The 17,570-nt window shown below is 41.3% G+C and overlaps 1 long non-coding RNA gene across 1 annotated transcript; it reads right to left on the reverse strand.

Annotated features, from left to right (window-relative positions):
• Positions 1-1,095: 1,095 nt before the first annotated feature.
• Positions 1,096-11,582, reverse strand: LOC146444127 (uncharacterized). Its single transcript, XR_014851415.1, has 2 exons — positions 11,497-11,582; positions 1,096-1,459 (listed from the first exon to the last, which is right to left on the reverse strand). It is a non-coding gene; the product is annotated as an uncharacterized LOC146444127 (long non-coding RNA).
• Between the last annotated feature and the right edge of the window lie 5,988 nt (positions 11,583-17,570).

The following is a 17,570-nucleotide window of genomic DNA, read 5'->3' on the forward strand; positions in this document are numbered from 1 at the left end:
ATCATTAGGATTGATTCCCTGGTGCTATACTGTCATGTGGTGCATTTGCTACAGCTCTTGGTAGCAATTTGTATTTAACCTTGCTTCAGCACCTCAGTTCTGAAGGTAGGAAATGTGTGATATTAATTACCTCTAATCATGGCTGACATTAAAAGTACTAGTAGAAAACCCATGGAAGCAAGTACCATAATTCCTTTTCTCATAATAGAGATATAACTTTCTCTCATGTTACATTTTTTAACCCCTTTTGCTGAAATTTCATGTAGTTATTTAACTTTCATTTTCTTCCAGCTGCTAACCCCTCACCTAGTTCAAATGATTCATCCCCGCTGCATTCACTGCCCAGGAATGTTGGCTTTCAACAAACTACAGCAAATAATGTAAAATAAACACGAGTGTGCTTTCATCTCACAACAATCTGGGTTAAGTACATATTTCACACACTGCACCACAGGATATGTTAAATTAAAATCAGAACCACCAGATTTAAAAATCCAATGCCAATTCAAACTATTGATGAGTTATTTCTGTGTTCACTTATATGCAACGGTGGGCATGAGCAACAGCCAGGGCTTTGTTAACCCTGAAATGTGCCACTTGACAACTTTTTTTCTCCATAAGTTGAGGAAAACCAAGGATTTTGATTTGAAACTACACTTCACAGAAATTACTCTTATATACTCTCATTTATCCTCATCTCTTTGAATAAATCTGAGAGTGTACCAGTAGTCATGTCTCCATCTTCCTCTTGTTTTAGTATTTTACATTTCCAAAACTGCTTTCAATCACACTCTGAAAAAGCAACCTGGAATGGCTTCCCTGAAATGATAAATGTGTTTTTAAATGTCTGCTCCCTCATGCTGCTGGAATCATGCAGTCTGGGGTCTTGCATGTATTCATTTCCTAGTCAAAAGAGGTAGGGAAGCTACACTTGAAATAAATAGTGTAAAAAAAAAAGGTTGGAGAGATGAGAATCTGACAGAAAGCTGCCGATGTACTGGGCGAGACTCAGATTTAATGCACTCTTACTCTAGATTTCCATAGTGTAACATTTTATGAATCTAGCTTCTCATTCCAGCAACACCAGGATGGGAATCGTGCTTGGTTGTTGATTTATTTCGAAGATATGCAGAATAGGCATGATATTTCCTTCAGACTTTAAATACAAGACTAGAGATCCCCTAAAATTTAGAATGCCTCCTGTTCAGTGCCATGTTGCTATGTTTAGACTCTAACAGATTCTAAAAGTCAGAATTATAATACCAGGGTTAGCAAGAGGAAAAGAGAATTAGTGCAGTTAATTTCTTTCTCCATATTATGGCTTGATTGGGCTCTTGCTTTCCCTATGCAGTGTCTGCTTGAAGAGAAGAACAGGGACTTTTTGGGAGTTTTGCTTCTGCACTCAGCTCTCTCCGAGTTGCTTGGAAGGATCTGTGCTTATGGGAAGGACTGAAGTGTCCTGGGGACAGAAAAAGAAACAGTTTCATTTTAATAGGGTAATGGTTCCTGGACACTGAAGGATCTGCCACTTGCCAAAACTCCTTCTTGCTTTTCTTCTTTCAGCTTTCCTGCTGCTGTAAATCTAGACAACGTCTTTCCCGGACCAAGGAAAAACATTGACCTTTTCTGGTGTTGACAAAACCAGCAGAAGACAAATCCAGATACAAATATTTTCATCCATTGCCACAGAAACTCCTTGAGAGCCATATAGCCCTGTCTGGTCAGCTGAAATGTGAACTTGAAATGTGTCTCCCTTGGCTGAGAATGGATGGAAAACCTTTCTCTACCAAAGCAGTGCTATGTATTCTTCCATCCACCTTGGGAGGAGAAACATCTTTACCCACAAACCTGCTTTGGTTCTTTCAGGTCAGGTTTTGCATAAGGAAAGTGATGAAACTTACTCTTAGTTCCAGAGACTGGAGGTAGTGATAAGAAGAGCAGAGTAGTTGGCTTTTAAAGATAAGTGACTTTTAAAAGACATTTTATTCTAGCTGAGACTTTGGGAGACAATGGAATGTTTGTAGTCCCAGAATTAGAATGGTTTTTTTACAGTGCTGCTACAGTAATTAAGGTTTAGAGCTCAATTGAAAACCTAATACCACCACAACTGGCAAAGAAGAGAGGATAAATAAGCTAGCAGTTCTTCCTCCTTCAAAATTAAAAAAAGAAAATATATAAATGTCAGGATTTTCAAAATTATGGAAAGATTAATTATAAAGGATTTTCTCAGCTGGCTTCAACAATCTTTGGATCCAGTCCTTGGAGACAATACTACTGGGAAAAAATGGAGTATCAAGAGAGAAGAGCACTGAATCTCATAGCCATTACAGAGCAGAATTAGATCTTCCCATGTTTCTGTGAAGGTCTTGATACTCTAATCAAGTATATACTTGATTAGAGGTAACTTTTTAGCTTCTTTCAGTGGCTGAAGCTCTTTTTCTCTAATCCTCAGTTGTGTCTATATTGCAGGTTAGGGGAGAGGTAGGTTTGTGCAAGGAGACAGGGAGCAAAAGTAGGTACATCACTGGAGAGAAGGCTGAGAGAGACTCTAGGTCAAATTGTGTTCCAAACTTTTCTTTTCTCTACCACTGATTGGTAAAAGAATTCACAGTATCTCCATGGGCCAACTCACTACAGAGCTACATGGAAATCTTCCATGGTGACAACTTTCCCACCAAAAAAAAAAAAAAACCGAAAAACGCAACGAAGCAAAGAAAAAAAAAACCCTAAAAATGCTAATTTGTTAAAAACAAAGGATTTTATCCAAGCAGGACAAATTTAGAGAGAACTCACTTTGAAAAACAAATTTTTAGGGGAAGTCTTCAAAGGTCTTGCCTGAACTTTCTAAAAGCAAATGATACGTTTTTCAGCTTTAAAAGACAGTTTACCAGGGTTTGACTTTCATTTTATAGTACATGAAAAAAAATATTTTTCAAGGTGGAGTAAGAATCAGACGTTGAGTTTTTATCAAAATGAAACCTTGAGAGCAGTTCAAAAACGTGTTTTTAAGAGTGTTTGGGTGGGATCTGGTTTGGCTTCATAGGAAATTTTGGGAAAAAAAACCAGTGCTTTTTCATTCTGAGAAAGAATTTTTCAAACCCACTACTTTCCCTGTAGACCAAAAAAAAAAAAACCCATCTCTCACCCATCCCTAATACTCAGGAGCCTGCATCTTTTGCAGTGGCAGGGCTGGAGTCCTGCTGTGGGTGCTTGGTGGGAGCACAGCCAAAGCCAAGCCCTGTGCTGTCAGGGCCATGCAAACTGCAGCTCGTGGGCAGCAGTGGGTGAGCCTGAGAATTACCCAGGCTTGTCTTAAAAACTGGCAGCCTGCTTGGAAAGCATCCACCATCTCCAAGTGCCCAGAGTTTCCAGGCCAGCCCAGGAAACAGCCTGATTTAACAACCCTGGGACACCCGGGAGGCCTTTTTTGGTGAAGTGCAAACCTTTAGTCACTCACACACACACGCCCCACCTTGGGCAGCAAACCCAGTCATTCTCCAGGAATGTCTTGAAAATAATTAAACGGCTTTTACATCATGTTCCGGGAGATTAAATTTTTCTGCCTTGCATTTCTTAAAGCTACCAGCTTATAAGGTAGCATGTCAGAGCAACAAAAGGTCATACATGGCACTATTTGCTGCTTCCAAGGAGCAGCCTGGTGTATTACAAATCCTTTTCTTTGCTAAGGAGAGGAAAGGAGAAAAATGCAAGAGTCTTCCTTGGGCTAAGTAGTGTCCATAGACTTTCAGCATCTAGAAGTTCTCTCTAGCCACAAAATGTTCACACAAAATGGGCATTATACTGAAGCAGAGCTGGTGCACCCTTTTCCTGCAAAATTAGTTGTTTTGTACACATCCAAGTGCTGAAACATCTATGGTGTCCCTCAGTCTGCTCAGTACAAGTGCAGAGTGGTGCATTCAGGATTGCTTTACCTCCTGTGAAGTTGTGGATGTCTTCCAAATATGAAGAATAATATGGAAATTGTGTATTGAACATAAAAAGTATCTCTCCTCAGGTGAAATTTGGAGATTCCCTTCATTTCTCCAGTATTTGCAAAAACAAACAAATGAAAAAAACCCAGATTTAAAAATGAGGAAAAATGCTAAATAATACCAGTGTGGTACCACCCGCTGAGCTTGGAGGCCTGTCTGCTTTCTTTTTCTTTCTTTTTTTTCACTTTCATTACACTTAAATACCCATATTTTCAGACTATCTGTGGTGAAGAAAAAATGAAGTGTCATCAGCAACAGGCAGAAACAGCCCTTGGAATAATGCACTACAAACAAACATCTCAACCTCACAGCAAGACCTTTCTCTTACACCACCTTCACAAACTTCTTTTTCACAGTGCTTTTCAAATCCGCTTAATTGTGATTCTCAGGGGAATCTCAGCTTCCTTTTCATATTAGGCTAATGAAAAATTTAGGTGTTATTTTTGACCACTACTCTACATCTCAACCCTGTGTCTTGTTCCAGCTCCTGGAACCACAGTACAGATATATCTCTGATAACTTCTCCTGGACAAGCTGCTAGTTTCCTCACATGGAGAAAGGGCATAGAGAAGACTAGAGAGCTCAGGATAAATGAAAAACTTCTCAAAATTTTTCTCTCTTTTCTCAAGTTTGACGAAAACATTATGGAGGAGGAAATAGGGAAAAGCAAAAATGACAATCTATGGGTTTTGTGTCAGACTCAGAATATGAAAGATGGGAAAGGAAAAAGAGACAAAAGAAAGGGAAAAAATAATATAAAAATGAATGAGAGGAAATGGCCAAGGTATGGAAAGAAAGTGAGAGACAAAGTGGCTGAGAAAAGAGGGAGAAGAGAATTTAAAGGAAACACGTGAGGCAGCAAAATAGTAGCTGTACATGTCTCTAGTGGAAAATAATTATAGGGCACGTATAAGCAAATATGACATTAAAAATTACACAATAGCAGATAAGTAAAGGCTGTGGGTAGGTCTGGATAGTTCTCCTCCAAATAAGGCAGCTGAAAAGTCAGCATTCCCTTATTGCAGCTATTGTGAAGCTAAAGTTCACTTGTACTGAAATGTTTCCTTACTTTGTATCATAGCCTGATAAGTGATTTGTTCCACTGGGAGAAAATGTTTTATCACCACGGCCCATGTGTGTTTTGTTGGCACAGTATCTGAAGTGCAATTATTCAATATAATTTTTCAGCTGGTGGGTATTTGTTTTAATTTTTAACAAAGGCGGGGTAAAACAAGTGTTTTTCAAAAATTCTGATTTGCACTTTTCTCGTCTCTTCTTTTGCTACTTTTTGTCTACACCCAGATCCACCCCCTAAAGCACCGAGGCACTGAGCCTTTAAATCAAATATCTGTGGTCATAAAATGACCTGGAAACGAGAAAGAACTTTTCCAAACTGTGCCATGTAAACATCACATTTCTTTCAAGATGGCTTTTTTTCCCTCTCAACTCTATTTACACAATAACGTTTATTTTGCTGGCTTTCCTTCACTTAAGGTCTTGAATTATACAGGCTTTATATTAAAATAAAAGTTGGTCCTTTCCCTTTCCTGTGCAGACATGTGAACCTCTGTCTAAACGGAAAAAGATCACAGCTTTCTAGCATAAAGCATTTGATGTTTTATGGTAATGGTACCTTTGACCATTTTAACCAATAATCTTCGAAATGTGCGTAGAAATTAGGCAAGGTGGGGCAAAATGTAAACATTATCTGCTAAGAGAGGCTGTTTTACTGTACAACTGCTATAAATCACAGGCTTTGTAAAAGCTGATGCTGGGCTAAGCATCCTACATTCAATAATGAAATAATTTTCTTTCTTTAATGGTGGGTGATGATCCCCAAGCCACTGACCACAGATTGTGAGATGTGTCCCTAGGGATTTTCTTGGAGATAAGTCACCAATCAACACATTGGCTGCAGCCAAAAATCAGCCAGAGAGTGAAAGTAAGGAGAAGGCAATCATACAACAAAAAAGTGTGGCCCTGGGTAGAAAACAGAACCCAACATTTCTTTTGGTTAAAGAGCTTACTGACAAATCCAGCCATCATTTCCCAACAAGGAAATGAACTTGTTGATTGTTCCCACTGCTCCAGGAAGAAAAACAAAGCAGGATAAATAAACAGGGTTGCCCCAAATAAGTATTTGTCTCTAAGTATCAGTGTCAAAACAGCATCCTCCTGGAAATGAACTGGAATGATCCTAAATGTTGTCTTTTTTACTAGGATGAGGGAAAAACTGCATGCAGCCACTGGACAGCTCATGGACTTATGGATGCAGAACTGGGGAACTGGGGCATTGCTGCCTCTTCTTCATTTGCAAAATTCCTCAGGTGTAAGGAAGAAAGCACCAGTGAGAGAAGTAGCATAAAGTCAGTCTCACTTCTCAAGGTGACCTGTCTTCCCCTTTCTCTGAGCCAGTGCTGTTGCCTTATTGAGCTGGCTGAAAACCAAAGGGAATTTTACCATTTGAAAATGTTCACATTTGAAACAAAAAGACTTACAGAATTCCTACAAGGCAGAAATTTAGTAACTCTGACAACTGTGGAAAATACTTGGTGCAGTATTCTGAGACTTCACGTAAAATGTTATATCTTAATGCATAGGATTTCATCTGTAGATTGGTTAAAGGCCTGGCAGCAGGAGTATGACCATGGACCACTAACAATTCCTCTGAAACACTGTCCCTTACAGCCAAAATTATTCTGTGATATTTCAGTGGCAGCATGTTACAATGATCTGTGGGGAGGGATAAGGATCAAAGTGATCACAGAATCAATCAGGTTGGAAAAGATCTCTGAGATTATTGAGTCTCATCTGTGACCAAACATCACCTTATCAACCAGCCCCTGGCACTGAGTGCCACATCCAGACCTTCCTTGAGCACCTCCAGGGACACTGACTGCACCACCTCCCTGGGCAGCCTGTTTCAATGCCTCATCACCCTTTCTGTGAAAACATTCCTCCTAATGTCCAAACTAAACCTTGCCTGGCACAGTTTCAGACCCTCTCATCCTGTTCCTTGTTACCTGGGAGAAGAGGGCAACCTCCCCCTGGCTACAGCCTCCTTCCAGGGAGCTGTAGAGAGTGACAAGTTCTCTCCTGAGCCTCCTTTCTCCAGGCTAAACACCACCAGCTCCCTCAGGACTTGTGCTCCAGACCCTTCACCAGCTTCACTGCCCTTCTCTGGACTCTCTCCAGCACCAAAATGTCCTTCTTGAACTGTGGGCCCAGAGGTGGACACAGGACTCAAGATACTCAGTTTTTGGGGGGCAGCCAGCAGGCACCACATGGTCATGGCACTGCCCCATTCATGGCTCTGATCTTCTGAGCTCCTCCCAGCTGGGGAGCACTGTGAAATCAGAGCTGCTCAGCACACAAGTTGTAACTCCAGTTTGCACAGACATGGAGAAGACACAGGAACACAGATTAGCTCCAGTTCTGGTAAAAGCTTGGTGTTTGGCATATTTTTATATTAGCTTGCTTTCCTATTGCATAACAATCCTTTTAATTCAATTCTTACATTGTAGAGGTATGGAATGGGAAAAGACCTCTTGGATCACCATTCCAATCCTCCTCCTCAGGTGACTCCACAGGTCACTACATCCCAGAAGAATCTTCAAAACCCTACTCAGACTCCACCTTAAAAATGTTTTGGGTTGTTTTGTTTTTAACATCATAGCTTAACACAAATACTGAAACTCGAGATCCTGATAACATCCTGACTGCAAGCTAACCTTTGAAAGCCCTACAAGCAGGTTATTTTGTGCCATCAGATGACTTGTTACCCTGCAATGACATTTGCCTTTCCTCTGAGTGTGGCACACTGTGATTAAGAGGTTTGCTGTTTATCTCCTGCTTACAATCACTTGTAAGGATCTCAAATACCTGTTACACACCACCAGCCACCCTCCTGTGCCCTGTTACTTTGTCATTTAGCTTTATGACCACTTTAACCTTCTTCAGCCAAATCTGAATGTGTGGGACAGCACAGTGCTTGTTCCAGACACATGGAGAGAATGCTGAGGTAGGATTTTATCCACAGCTCTGAAATCCCATGGTGGTTCTGTTATGATCCCTCCACCCAGAAGTTTTATGAAACAGTCAAGATTCAAGGCCAGGAGTTACCATCATGATCATCTGCAGTTTTTCACCCTCTCAATCCCTTAATACCCCTAAGGGAATTCAGTTCCCTCTTATGTGAATGAACTCTCCTGAGCCAAATAACTTCTGTTTAAAGTAAAATCTGTTCCTCAAGTAAAAAAAAAAAAAAGTCCAGCCTTGCTTACATCACCTTTCACTATCAAATACCTTCTCTTAACATAAGAGCTAATAAACTATGAGCAAGCCATCTGCTGACTTCATCAGTAAGTTAAACACACACAGCTTCAGCTCTGCCTTTGTGAAGCAAATTTTTCCACACATCCAAGGCTTTTTGAGCTCCCTCTGGTTGGTCCCATTCATTTTGAAGAGGATGCCAAAGCAGACACAGCACTGCAGAAGAGGTCTTGGAGTCTGGCTTAGTCCAGATATCCAAAGTAGGGGTGTCTGTTCCTCAGGCTCTCCCAAGGGCCACACTTCTTCTCTGGAAATCTGTAGCACAAATTCCCTGTGCTGCCCACAAGGAGCTGCTTTTTAGGGCCTGGGAAATAGGAACCATTTCTTTGAACCTCCATGAGGAGCCCAGGTAAAATTTGTGGGTCTCTGCTTCTCTCTGGGGACAGAAACAAGAGAGAGAGCCTGCTTTTGAGGACATTTTTTTCTCACCAGTCCTGATGTAGTTACCTGTCTAGGAGACAGGTTTTTATATCTACACTGGCACAGCATTAAGGAGATGCAGAGTCAGGGTCAGAGCCCCATTGTGCTGGACATTTCTGATCCGAGACCTAAAGCTGCTCCCTGCTCTGGGAATGACAATATCCATCTTTTTTTTTGCTGCAGACTCAGAGAGCTCATAGGGCTTTTGTTTACTGTTTGTCTCACTATGGTTTAAAGTAAAAAATATAGCAATGATCAACCTGTATTTTTTCAATCATTGCCTTATTTGCTTTCTTCCAGCTCTCCAGCAGTGTTTCCAGTGGTTCAAAGGGCTTGTAAGCTAGGACGTCAGAAAATAGGTTGTCAAGTCCAGCAGACTAATATGTAGTACAAAATAATACTAGCCTTCTCTTTTTTTTTTTCCTGAATCTTTTAATTCTTGACCTGTAACAAAAAAGATGTATAAAATTATGGACATTTTAAGTGAAGCTGGGAGGATCAGGAGATTTCTACAGGCATTAAAAATAATGATTTACCACTTCATTAGAGTTTACTTTCCTGTCTAATTCTCAGTGACAGCTCTGCTTGCTCTACCTGGCTAGTAAAGGAGTTCAGTAAAGAAACTGGGGCTAAACTCAGTAGGAAGCAATTGTGGAACACTTTTACCACAGAGCAGCCTTATGAAAGCAGAGGTTATATTCATTGCTTTCACTGTGGAAAAACAGTGCTGGGATGTGGGTGAGGAAAAATTAATTGATGCATGCTGTTAGTCTTCATTTTATTCTCTGAATAATAACTGATACGAATTCAAGCCAAGTTCCTCAACTCTGGATTTGTTTAGAAAGAGAGAAAAGAGTGAAGGAGATTGCATCCCATCCAAGGTTTGACTTGCATCTCATAAAGAGATGGGGAAGATGGAACTGAACTTAATTTCTCTTTTATGTGGTGGATTTTGCCTTAATTCTTCTCTAGAAATAGGCATGTAGTGTATCTTTATTCAGGAAAGAAAGGCTGTGATGAAAATTATGAAGCAAAAGGTAGTGGGAAGGTTCTGGATCCTGACAGTCCTTCTGCTTTACCTGCTCTCATCACTATCATTTCTATGGGCACTGGGCTGGACTGGGATGTCACTGCTGTTTGTGCAGCAGGTGGATGATGCTGTGACCAAAGCATTCAGGAGGAATTGCTTTGGTTTCAGGCTTTGACACAGACTTTCTCCATAATGTTGAACAAAGTACCTATGCAAAGAGAAAGCATAAATGTACTGAGGCAAATACATTCAGTCCAGTGCTTAAACAGCAGAGTTTACAGCATTTCAGCTTTAGAAAGAGTATGGTTTTTAAAAACTATATAATTTTTACAAGAAACATAACATCAAGATTTACCCTGTTATGTTGTGACGTGAGTTTTCCCTACATAACAATTTGGATGATTTTGTTCTTAGTAAAAACAAAATTAAATCCTCTAAGAGCAAAAATAGCTATTTAGAAAAGACAATAATAAGCAAACAACAATAACTGTATGTCATTACTGCACTCCAGAAATGAAACCCATCTGAAATCTGCTCTCTGAATTTTACTCCACTGAGCTCCTGTGGACATCCAGACCTCAGTGAGGGAAGAAGAGATGGCAGAGGAGAAATGCTCAGCCAACAAAACCCAAGAGCAGTGCTTTATAAAACAGGTGGAAAACAGTAAGTACAAATGTCAAGCACGAGTTAAGGAAAGTTGCCCATTTAATTTTCCTCATCCTAGAGGGAGTGGTTGGCTAAGTTCATTTGTGTCCCCAGCAAGTGTGGTCTCCCCAGAAATTGCTCTCTGCATGAGAAACTGGAAGGCCACCTCTGCCAACCCAAATCTCAGGACCATTTCATCACGTTGCAGAGATGCATGGAAGTGTCTGCATCCTCCCAGGCACCATATGGACCAGAGCTTGTGGCTGTTCCCATGGGATTCAGTAATTATACCATCATTTTCCCCCTTGTTTACTGGAGGGAAAGATGCTATCAAATTTTCAAGAGCCAAGTGGAAAAGACATGGAGTAAAACAAAACAGAAGGACTGAGTGATGAATTACTGAAGAGTGAAAGGAAAAATAATCCACCTTCCAAACCTCTAGTGCTTCCAGAAAGAGAAGGGAGCCACCCAAATGCAAAAAGAACAGAGGAAACAGCAGTGACTTCGAAGGTCTAAATCTCCTCCTCTGTGCTGTGCAATGTGTGCAATTTTGAATTGTGTACACACATGGAGAAAGTGAAATATCTCTCCTCTGAGAAGTCAAATTATTCAAGAATTTTGGAATATTACAGGACATGTTCTCTAGAATTTGCAATGAGTCGAGCAAGTTAGAGGAGATGCAGCAACTCCACCTTTCTTCTGTAAGACAATATTGGCACCTCAGAGGACACGATGGCCACGGAGAACTTGCTTTTCTTGGTCACTAAGTACACCTGAGGAGTGCCAGCACCATTCCTGGTGCTCTGCCCAATACAAAATATACAGAGCTCTCATTAAAATGAATTCCATGTAAAGGCTCAACCCAGACACTCCAGAAACCAGTGGGAGGGTTGCAAAGTCAGGCACAAGAATATAGGACTCTGTTTTCCAAAAATGTCATCCTAATGTAGAAATACCACGCTCCAAACTGACCTGGACTCTCAGGATTGTAAATCCCACTGACAGACACCTGAAAAATGCCTCTCTGGTTTTTGCTTTTGAAAATGCTGCACCCAAGAACAACTAAAAGCAACTCACCCCGTGGAAAGCATACTGAGGGAACCGCAGACTCCTTGAATGTCACTGGATTTAGAAAGCAGATCTTGTAGCCACACAGTGTCCCCAACTTCCTGCTTACAAACTGCTTTAGCATTAGCATTGACTCAGTAGGAATAACACCATCCACTGAATCACCCACCCATCTGCAACACCTGCTTCTTCCTCAGCTCTTACGCCTTCCCTGGGATGACTCAGTTTAGCTGCTCTGAGCCTGGGAGATGGGAGAAGACCATACCTAAGGACACTTGGGCTGGGGGGGATTGAAGGCCCCCCACTAATTTCTGGCTTTCTGCACTCTGGGATGCAATAATCCCTTGTCCACTCCCTGTGACTCCACACAGTTGGGGGGTGTTTTGTAACTTGTCCAGCCCTGCCTATCTGGAACACTTTCCTGCCGAGACAGTGACTCACTTCCTCTTTAGGAAGCTCACCCAAAATCCTTTTCACTTGAGCTTATAAACTATTATTAACTCCATCTGTAAAGCAAAACTTTTACTCATCAGTAGTGCTAAATGGGAATTTTCCAGTGATACATACTTTTTTTAATTGGAAGATGTTGATTTGTTAGAACATAAATCTTTTTTAGAAACAAACCAGTTTTGCTTAGGCTTTCATCAGAAAAAGTGTTTGCATCCAAAGAAGGAGAACAGCTCAGCTCAGCCAAGACACCAGTGGTTAGGTCACTGACATAGCAAAACTGAGCTTTTTGGCTACACAGGGGTCTGAATCTGGCCCCAATATCCTCCACAGTGCCATAACAGCAATCATCTCTTAGGATGGAGCAAGTTCAGGGTCTCCCACTGCTGATGTTTTATTAAGTGACCAGTCAGTGTTATCAGAACTTGGTCCTGATATCTCCTCCATTTCACCTCACTGCTTAATCCTTAGGTGACTGGCAGTTCAGGAAAACCACAAATTTTTTTTAGTCTTTCTCATTTTCCAGTGAAGCTTCAAAAGGTCTCAAGTTATTCCCACTGAGGAGCAGGATGTTTTTAAAATCTTGAAAGTTGTCACAGAACAGGAGAACTACGGAAGGTTCCAGATGAGTTGTACTCACTGTTTTTCTCAGAAGTTGTCCCAGGCAGGAGGTCACTCCAGTCACCTCACAAACACACACAGCCTGTAGCAGTGTTTTTTTTTAGGACTGGTAGCAAATGCCTTTGTGATCAGAAAAGAGACCTCATCAGTCAAAGTGTTTCCTCTGAAGTCCCTCCTATTTATTAAATTTCTGGTGGGTGAAGTGGTGTGTTTCTGTGGACAGTGAACACTTCAAGTTTGTTAGAACATAGGCACAATGGCACATTTGGATTTTGTTCAGATAGTTCATTGTGCATTACCCCTGTGCCTATGTTTTTCCAAGGGTTAAAGAAGCAAGACTCAATTAGCAAGTGTGGATTTTTTTCCTCTATTTTCACCCATGGCTCAGGATGTATGTCTTTCAGAAGTAGCTTCAGATATTTAATTCAGACTAAATTCTGATATTTAAATACATATTCAGTAATTAAGTAGTTGAAAATGATCCTCTTTGCAGCCAGAGGAATGCCATTATCATCTGAACTATAGCCCTATTTTGTAGTCCTATAGTATTGCTCAGTGGACATTATGGGGCTAATGGAACTATTCCCACTAATTTGGATTTTGTAATCTGTTATTCATCAAGTGTTGAGCTTCTGGGCATCTTAAAAAATATATCAACCTTCTTACAACTATAAGTTGCTCCCCTCTAACAGCCAAGAAGTCCTGGAACTGCTGACCACCGTGGTCCTGCAAAAGCCATCATGTGCTGTTCAGCACCCATTTGATCCACACAGCCAAGCAGGATGGCACATCTCTCTGAAAAGCAAAGGCTTCTGTTGCTATTTAGGCTGGAACACCTCCTGCATGAGGACACACTGTCTTTTAGTCTTGTTTACTTGACTGCGAGACTCCATGGTGAGAAAGGGCTTCTTTCTGCTAAGAGAACTTCATCATTGAAGATATCTCATTTCTAGGGAAAATGCTTGTCATCTGTTTCTAGGAAAGGCATTATTTCAGGGAGATTTAGCCTTGGCTGCCTCTGCTTTCCATGTACATGCTGTGGACCTATATTTACTGCTAGAACAAAAGGACAAGGGAGGGAAATGTCTGTGCAAGGGAAATTTTCAACCTAAGAGTGAAGAGTCTCAAAGGGTTTTGACTGCAAAGGAAAAGGAAAGAAAAAATCCAAGCCAATCTGCCTTTTCCACCCCCTCTATTTGTCAGTTGCTCCCCCTCCTTTAGACTGTCAGATTTCACTCCCATTCTACTGTATGGGCACATAAATCTTGCCAGAAATGCTTCACTCACTTAACACCTACCTGCTGGAGCTTAGATGCAGAGAGAGGGGAGGAAAGCAACCTCAAATCCTGGCAATTCTTATAAATCACAGTGTTGCTAATCTCTTTTCAAGAGAGTAAAATGTAAAGTCATGTTCCTTCTTGTGAAAACATTACTAGCCTGTGGGTGTCAACACAGCCTTCTTTTCCAAGAAATCTGTTGCATCCCACAGCGACTCTAGAGAAATTGCACTCTGATGACAGTGAAGAGAGTCTGCTAGAAAAACAGCACACGCCAATTCCATACAACAGCAACCTCAACAAGCACTTGTTTTTGTAAGATCAGCTCTCTCCTAATTTCACAAAAAGCAGAACTGAACTTGACCAAGATATATTTTATGGGAGTTGTTTTTACAACCTCATTGTTGCGAGCTCTTTCCCCACCCCAAAATCACATTTACAGCTTCCTTATTCATTCCGTGCCAAGACACACTATCCCATTTCTTTACAGCTCCCATATAGAATAAACAAGAACATAAACCACCTGGCTGCTACCTTTACACATCCTTTTACACCCTGTCCTCCAACAGTGGGACTGCCTCCTCCTCGGGCAGGACACCTCAGCAGCAAACAGGTCAGCCCTTGCAGATACCCTGTTTTGATAAAAGTCTTGTCTCTTCCTGGTGAAAAATCATCCCCAATCCCTCAGACCCTTGTAGAAATCCATCTACCCATGAGATCTGGGGAAATCCCAAGCTGCTTCCCAGATTATTATCTGGAGGGTGTCCATAGACCACTTGCAGGGAAAGAGACTTTTGCAGGAAGTGTTTTTACAACTAAGTGAAGGAAATAAGAAATGCTCTATGAAGAAGGGACAGAATCTCAGTCAATCAGAATTCAGTACGTTACTGAAAGGCAACACCCATTAAGGATTTTGTTCCAGTATTTAAAGGGTGGCTACAAAAAAGGATGAGAACTCCATTTTTACAATGAGTCACATGGAAAACACAAGGGGTAATGGGTACAAGTTACTCCTGGGGACATTTTGATTACAAACAAGAGAAAAATTTTTACAACGTGAGCAATCAGCCATTGGAATGATCTGCCCTGGGAAGTGGTGAATTGGACACTCTTAAGATGCAGCTGGAGAGGTTGCTGGGCTATCTTGTCTAGACTGTGCTTTTACCCAGGCAGGTTAGACCAGAGATCTTTGAGGTCCTTTCCAACCTAGTATTTTATGATTCTAATTGCATTTGAAGTCACCTGGAGTGTGGGCTCTCCTCTATGTTAGCAGTTACCAGAACAGGAAAATCATTTGAATTCGTGTGCATGAGGAGCACCATAAAATAACCTGAGATCCTTCTAGTTAGTTCCTACATTACCCAGTCTGAATCACTGGGGTTTACAGTCTGTGTGTGTGTGTTGGCTCTATGTATTCATTTATTTGGGTTTAGAGAAAAGTTCATATACCCATTTACGTGTGTTGCAGTCGTGTCTAGAGCTCAGAGCACAGCCTTGCCTGGGCTGTGCTCCTGTCCAAAGTGATGACTCGGCGTGTGACAAGTTCATATGAAGTCATGGGGCTGTCTGAGAAGGCTCCATCCAGGCAACACTGATCCTTTCCAGTCCTCCTGCTTCCCTCCCTGCAGTTTCTCCACTGCCAGAGTAAAGTCAAGACCACTCCTTTCCAGACTGCCCTGAGAAAGCAACAGCACATACCAGGCTGTGTCTGTCAGCCTTGCATGCACACCTTAGGCATGAACAGGCAAAGTTTCCTGCCTCATAGCCCTTGAGGGCTGCACTTGCTGGCTGATGTGCTGTCACCATGGGACACTTCATTACAGGAGGGTTTGCTAAAAAATAAACAAACTTTGAGCTACCAAAAAAAAAAAAAAAAAAAATTGTATCAATGCACAACTATTCGCATGCAGATAAGTGCCTGCTCAAGTGGCAACAAGGAGAATTGTTTGTGATTCCCTCTGTCCCTCCCTTCCAGGTCACAGCCTGGACTGCCCAGACCTAGGAGAAATCAGCCCAAGAGCTGCCTGTGCAAAGGGGTTTGGAGCAGTAATCCCCCACAAACCCCAGCAGTCCCCACCTCACAGCATCAGCCAACCCCACAGCCTGGGCTCACCTCACTGGGACCACCTTTGTACAGCATCTGTCCTCTCCCAGAGCTGTTTCTTCCCTGCTGATCTACAAGTCTGGGAAAATCTGACAAAACCTGTCAAAACCCATCAACAATAAGGCAGGAAAAGGAACAGAAGAAAAAGTCGCTGAAAACAAATGAACTAGAAGACAGAAAGAAACACACACATTTTAGAATGACTATCTGAGAGATCTGGAAGAAAAAAAATTCACTTTTCTATGAATTGTTTCCTATTAAAATTTTGTAGCAAATTATGACCCAAATAAGAGCATTGGCAAGCTGGCATCTCTTTTGTTCTGGTTCATTAATCCATTCTGAGAGGTGACAGCCCATATAATGATTTCTTGGCAAGGCAAAGAGGCAGCTCTTTGGGTAAATCATAACTCCACTGGCATCACATGGTACCACAATAATTTATACCACACAAGGGCCTGTTCCACCATCTGAATTCCCTTGCCCATCCCATTGCAGCTCATATCCAGGCCAGCTTGACTTTTATGGTTAACATCCCCACCGTTTGTTATTCACACTGTGGCAGAAACTTGAAGTCACAACCAGGATGCTGCTTGCTCAGGGTTTTAGATGCTGTGACAACATATGCAGCACGACTCCAAAGAGCTCTCACTCCTTCTCTGCTGTTATCTGTCATGTTCTGACCCAAAATCCATCCAAAAAGATTTTCACCAAAGTGCTTAAATGGCTGAACTTTGGCCAAGGAGGCACTGTGGAATTACTCACAGTGGCAGGCCAGATTACATGTAAGCATCGCCAATTCATCCAATTATTTTTCAATAGAAGCTGGGGCCAGAAGGGACTTTGTACATCATTACTCTTGATATTCCAGACACTCTTGTTTGGAGTTTGGTTCTGCAGAAAGAAATAATAGTTTGTTTCATTGACAAGAGAGGACAAGTAAAAATTAGCAGATTTTATGGGACATAAAAAAGCCCATTAGAAAATGATGTTTAGAGAGAGACATTTTTCACTGTGCTACACAACTCTTTACCATGTTTCAAAATAAAATATTGATGAGAAGAATGTGACTATGCTTATCAAATATTCTTTTTTGAGTCATCTATAGGTTTAGAGAGATTATAAGAGAATAATATAGGAATGTGATGGATAAAAGAAGGGGGAAAGTGATGGTAGTTTAAAACACATCTCTTTTTTTTACACTCTTCACTGAAGAAGTCAATAGTGGCTTGCCAAAAGTTGATTTTGGTAACGCTTCACTTCCATGCTTTAGTTCATTTACTGTCCCTGTAAAACTGAACTTCAGCACAAATCCAAACCATAAATATGGTCACCTCAGGACTTCTGGATTGCTTGAGATTTGAACCCAAATCCCTATCCTGCATATGAGCCAGAACAGAAGTCTAGGTCTGAATGCCCTCAAACACTATGGCTCTACTTGTGGGTCCACAGTATCCTCAGCTGGATCTTCTCACCACTGGAAAGACAATTATTAACCAGGAAACAAGCAGGAACAATCTCCTTAAAAATACTTACAAAATGGCAGTTGAACAACTTGAGCTGGAATCTGCTTGGAAGTGACTCTTTAAACAGAACTTCCCATGAATCAAAAACCTCTTTAAATTTTTGCTGCAACT

The sequence above is a fragment of the Lichenostomus cassidix genome, chromosome 1, assembly GCF_008360975.1.
Source record: "Lichenostomus cassidix isolate B80296 chromosome 1, HeHo_3.0, whole genome shotgun sequence".
Taxonomy (NCBI): domain Eukaryota; kingdom Metazoa; phylum Chordata; class Aves; order Passeriformes; family Meliphagidae; genus Lichenostomus; species Lichenostomus cassidix.